General features: G+C 42.3%; 1 long non-coding RNA gene across 1 annotated transcript; it reads left to right on the forward strand.

Moving 5' to 3' along the window:
* The first annotated feature begins 778 nt into the window (after positions 1–778).
* Positions 779–1,655, forward strand: LOC128822675 (uncharacterized). The gene is made up of 3 exons (XR_008441551.1): positions 779–899; positions 1,109–1,188; positions 1,351–1,655. It is a non-coding gene; the product is annotated as an uncharacterized LOC128822675 (long non-coding RNA).
* The last annotated feature ends 4,183 nt before the right edge of the window (positions 1,656–5,838 follow it).

Genomic DNA, 5,838 nt, shown 5'->3' on the forward strand with positions numbered 1-5,838 from the left:
TCACAGTAAGTTTGGTGGGAGGTCAGCATGCCAAAGGCATAGATAGATACTTTCAAACGTATAATGAGAGGAGATCTCATATCTCTCAGTTGAACAAGTTTCCCTGAAATCAACTGTTTCTGAACAAGTTGCAGCAGGGTAGAGATGCCTTGCTGTAAGGGCAGGACCAGAATGCAGTTGCAAGTGACATGCCAGTTTAAGACATGGATAGCTAACACACTTTAAAACCAAGGAAGCAAGACTCTGTTGTTTTAAGTGTCAGTTATCTTGGATCAAAGGCTAAAAAATGCTGCTTGGATATAGCACTAAAACGAGAGATTAGTCTCACAGAAGAAACAATGGAAAAACACTCCGCAAAAGAGTTCAGCACACTTTTCACACTGTGGATCTCAGGCATTCTGTGAAGACTGCTCTGTTTGTACCAATAGCAAAAGTCAAAACTCCGAGCTATCATTAGGCAGATACATCCAGTAGTCAAGTATTCTCTGGAACATCTCCACTCAGCTGTAGCATTTTGGAGCAGCAAAGGGACACCACAATCATTAAAATGTAAATAAAACATCCACCTGCCTGAATAAAGACTCAATAATCCAACATATGTTTCTCCTTTTCATTCAGTTTATGACTGAGATGTCCATCATTTTAGCTAGGACAAAAACCATGCAGTTTCTTAAATTATTATTTTGGGTTTGTTTTTTTTTAATGAGGAAGGACAAGCTATAAACTTATGCCATACTCAAAGTACCTCTAATCTCATTGCCCTTTTCCAGTTACAGGAGTAGCTCCCATCACTACTTCTCTTCATCTCTGCTTTACCCAGAGTGAAGCAGGAGCACCAAGACCACATCTTCACAACTGCATGAGTACAACTGGGCAACAGGCCAACTGGACAAACACAGGTGATGGAAGCGATCTTATTTTTTGTGTTACCACTCTTTAGATACACAGAGCTCAATGCACTGGAGATGTGCAGCCTAGCCAGCTGTGCTTTTTCACACAAATTTTTTATCCCTTTGTCCCCATCCTTTTCTTTATACACACCCACACAGCAATTTCAGCCACCTATTTTTCCCTGGGAAAAAAATTATTATAGTTTCTGGTCTTACAGCACACAAATTTCATTGAAATCTGAGAAGCAAGAATGTTCTTCTTCGTTTGAACCTGAAGACACCTGCAGCTCAGTCTCAGGTGAGCAATTCAGAGCCAACAATAAGAAAATGAAAATGTCAAAGATCGGGTACTTCCTTGAAACAAAACAGACTTTGTACTAGGCAGAAAACAGGAATACTATTTGTTCTGCTTTCTTTCCTTTTAAAGGAGAGACCTTCATTGTAAGATACATCATTCTAGGTTAATGAGTCCCTCTCTTCAAGTTCTTCTCTGACAAACTGACTGGCTTGAAGCCCTCCTTTGGAGAAGAATTCAGGAAGAGGTCATTTAAAAGAGCCCAAAGATGCAGCGGGCTGGATCAAGAGCGCAGATGTCCAGAACACAGGCTGGGTAAGCAGCTGCCCTCTGGTTGATTACCAAGCACTTCACACCAAGGCTATTCCATCTGAAGGACATTACAGAGAACAAAAGGCATAGGGTCACATTTCCTACTACATTCTGTTACTTCTTCTCAAAAGCAATGAAATGCCCCATTTTTGAGTGTACGAATGAGGGCAAGTCCTTCTGTACTTGGAATAAACACACTTGTGCACATTCCTTCCTTTCATACTGTGTACATCTCTACTTGGCATTGCAAGCTATTGCAAGATGACTCAGCTTGTTACTGATTAATATCTCACTTTATGTCTTTTCTGTGTGCCTCAATCCAACTGTTCTCCCATCCATCAGGCATCCTGACACCATGCATTTCTTTCCATTTCACCCTCAGGTGTACCAGACAGACATGAACTTAACAGCCAGAGTTCATAATGTACCACCAATTTTCCTCTCCCTTCTCCAGAGCACAAAGCCCTCTCCTTTCAAGCTACACAGTGCTGCAGCACAAGCCATTCACATCCCCAAAGGCACTGCAGGAGCAGAACAGGGTTTGCCACACCAGATTTCCATGCCTTCATTTCCTTCCATATGGAGTCAAGAAGAGGTGTCAGATGCCTGACAGATACTGGCAGCTGAGCCACCATGCAATGCATCATCCATTTGTTTCTGGAGAGCAGGGCCTGGCCTTCTTGCCCAGAGAGGGTTCCCCACATTTGGGATGGGGAATTACTTCGGAGTGACTGGGAAACTTCAAATCAGAAAGCAGGAAAAGAATGTGTAACTTGAATTTTGGGTATGTTTCACCCAAATACAATTTTTTACAAAAAAAAAAAAAAATCCAGTTGGTTCCCAAATATTGAAGAGAGTATGTTCATCCTTCATAATAGGACTGCTGTCACAAATAGTCATCTAGAGCTGTGTGCTCTCATGGACAAAAAGAATCACCACCCCCTGCCCCCAAAAAACTTTCTTGTAACAGCTTCTTAAGAGTGATGTTACCCAGCCACTACCTCACTGCCTTGCACCCTGACCTCCCCCCTCCCACCTTCTCCTCAGGCATCAACACAACCTTACTCAGCTTTATTTCCTCACAGAACACATTCCCTAGCTGAAGACCACCTCAATCTGTGCCTGTAGCTCATGCTTCTCCCACCAGCACTGGCACCTGCACAGACATGTGCATGCTTGTCCAAACAACAGCACCCTGTGTTCCAGGGAACAAAGGAATCCCAGGCACTGGATCTCATCCCTTCTCTCACAGCATGGCATTACCAATAAAATATTTGCAAACATACAGACATACAAGCCAAGTCCTCCAAGGGGGTCTTACTTCCCTGCATTTTTGCATGGCAAAATGAGCACCCAGAAGCAATTCCCAGAAGCCCTTAGAGCAGTGCACAGGTGAAGTCACATCTCCATAGTGTCACAAAGCCTGCAAAGGCCAATGCAGTGCCAAGTGACATGCAACTGTCTTTCAGAAAGGGAGGCAGAAGAGGCAGCAAAGAGAGGAGTCACTGTCAACATTGGAAGTTTGTTCGCTGCTTGCAGAATTATATCAGGAGATGAGCTAAGAGACCTTTTGCCACCTGCAACTTACTGGCACATCTGATCTAATTTCCAAATGTCATCTCTAACAGTTCATGCAGGCTGCTCTGTAAAATTAGCACTGTCAACCCCAGTTTTATTCGAGTTATAGTCAAAAATCACTCCTGTGCAAGGATCACTTCATCCCAATAAATATCAGACAATATTTACATATGCATCAAAGCTACAGTTTGGCAAAAAAAGTTAATTCACCCAAGAGTGCTTTGATCCTCTGACAAATAATTTCCTGATTAAAGCTGAAACAACAAAAAGGACTTTGGACACTAACCAGCTGTCACACTTAGGTTGTGAGCTGGCACTAAATCCCACAAAGCCTGGGAGGAAAGATTGAGGTGGTAGGAGGGGAGCAAGTGGTCTATTTGCATTCACAGCATGCAAGAAGTTCCTTCTGGAAAGGTAATTCTTTCTGTTGCTTCCTATCTGAAGCAAGCTAACAGAACAGGGATCCATTAAAACTCATCAAAAGGAAAGCAAGCAATTGTAGGACACTCTAGCAGTACTGAAGTATTGCAAAACTTGTTGAATGTACAACAAGTACATGTACCCCCAGTACAGCTGGGGGTGTTGTGTGTTAGAGGAGTTTTTTGTTTTTTTTTTTTTTTCTTTGCTCTCCAAAGGATGTTTAGAAACTGAAAAATTTCCAAATGCAATGACCCATTCAAAACCTTTGGGCCTGAACTGAGTGAGACAAAACCAAAAAATGAGCTTAACAAAGATCTGAGACAGCAGTTGGGAAAAGTGAAGGCAGAGCTGAGATTTAGTACTATCTCCTTTTTCCCTACTAAAATGAAGCATTCACAGTTACTCGTAACCATAAAAAAAAAAAAAGTCCTGATGCTAGCAGACTTCTTTCAACATTCTTCATCAGATAGTCTCTCAGTTATTAATATTTTCCCATGCTTCTACTGGCAAATAGAACATTTGGCAATTAAAAATAAATGCAGCTTGGAGGGCTGCAGATTAGAAGCATATTTTGCTACATAGTTCTGGTATGATGCACTCTTAATTAAGAAAAACCAACAAAACCCAAACATTATTAATCCAAGGTGTTGAAAGAAACAGTCCACAAAACAAAATAATTTCATCCAAATTTCAGCCTCATTTTAACTGATGTGTTTTATTACCAGGCTATGAGAAATTGGTTCTACAGTCTCATTAAATCAATAGGCCATAATACACAAAATAGAAAAAGAAGAGACTGACTAACCCTTCAGATGCTCTTGGTATATTGATGTTTATTAACTTACTTTTACTAGTGATGTCTTAAAACTGAACTCCTGAAATCTGTCCTTGTGACAGACTTGTTACTTTTCTATTCTTTCTCATTAAAACAAGTTTTCTCAGCAGGCAACTCTCAGATGGGCTGCTTGACCTGCCACCTGCCTACTTCCAACGAGATCAGTATCTTCAAACTTCGCAGCACAAAGGGACCAATTTGATAAAACTCATGCCTGGCACTTTGAACTGCCTAACACCAGATCCAGAGCTGACATTACTGTAAGCCTTTCACAGGGCTCTGTTGTGATGCAAATAAAGTACAATCCCCAGACACAAAAAAGTCATTAAACCGGAATTAGGAGTTATAAGTAACTGGCAAGCTGAAGGAAAAATCTGGGTTAAAAGGAGCACCAAAGAAAGACCTACAAAGAAAGTGGGAAACGGCTGTTTACAATTACCCTTCAGCAAATACAAGGAAAACAGGTATGAGGACCGCAGTGCTCAGCAGCTTCCGCCGCAGGCTCAGTCGGCTTGGCTTCCACAGCGTGAGCTGTGCACTCACATCATCCTTCTCCCCCCATAAGCTTGACAGACTGTGCCATCCAGCCCTGCCCGTGGGCTGAGCGCACTGACAGCATTCTAACTTCGCAGCCTTCTGCTCAGCTCGCCGGTCACATCGGCTGGCAGATGAGGCTAATGCCAGCAACGAGCCAGCTCTGTGAGTGACCTGGAGCCAAGGCCAGCAAAGCTCCCAGCAGCTCCGCAGCTGCTGACCAAACAGGGAATTGAGCAAACTGTGCAACAGCAAACACTCACATGCTATTAGGTCAGGAGTTAATATATCTCAATGACCTACAACTTCCATCATGAACAAGGGCTGATAAATGCCAGAGCCTTAGGGAATACAAACTCATCTACAAAAAAAACCCACCCAGGCTCTGATGCAATTTCTGTCACTTCCAATAGACAGCAAGACAAAAGTAAGGGGAGTTTTCCTTCATTCTGAAGAAAAAGAAAAAAATTTTTAAATCGTGATGTAAAATGAAGTTTTTGAGAAGGGATGGATGGATCTAATGGAGACTTCCTAGAGATCAGAGAGAAGCTCAGTATAGCAAGACAAATACTTCCCCTTTTTCATGGTAAGAAGTCATGAAACTAGGAACCTCTTTGCCTGTAACTCCATCTTCAACATCAGCAGTAATCACCTCATCCATCAGCACCGTCCAACTTGAGTCCTGACTGGGCCATGCAAGATGAATTGCAAATTAATCGTACAGCACAACAGCCAATTCTTTGCACAGCAGCAAAACACAATTCATATAGCCCAACACACTGGGGCTGTTCGTGACCCAAAATGTACTCAGTCCTGTAACAACCAGCTGTGAATTAACATGTTAACAGTGAAAGGAAATCAAGAGATCTGTTAAAAAAATCATACATAAATCGGCCTAGAAGAGTGTTCACAGCTAAGAAAACACCAGATTCCTGCAGCATGCAGGAAGAGCTTAAAAGAGCATGGGTCACAGC

The sequence above is a fragment of the Vidua macroura genome, chromosome Z (genome assembly GCF_024509145.1).
Source record: "Vidua macroura isolate BioBank_ID:100142 chromosome Z, ASM2450914v1, whole genome shotgun sequence".
In the NCBI taxonomy this organism is placed as follows: domain Eukaryota; kingdom Metazoa; phylum Chordata; class Aves; order Passeriformes; family Viduidae; genus Vidua; species Vidua macroura.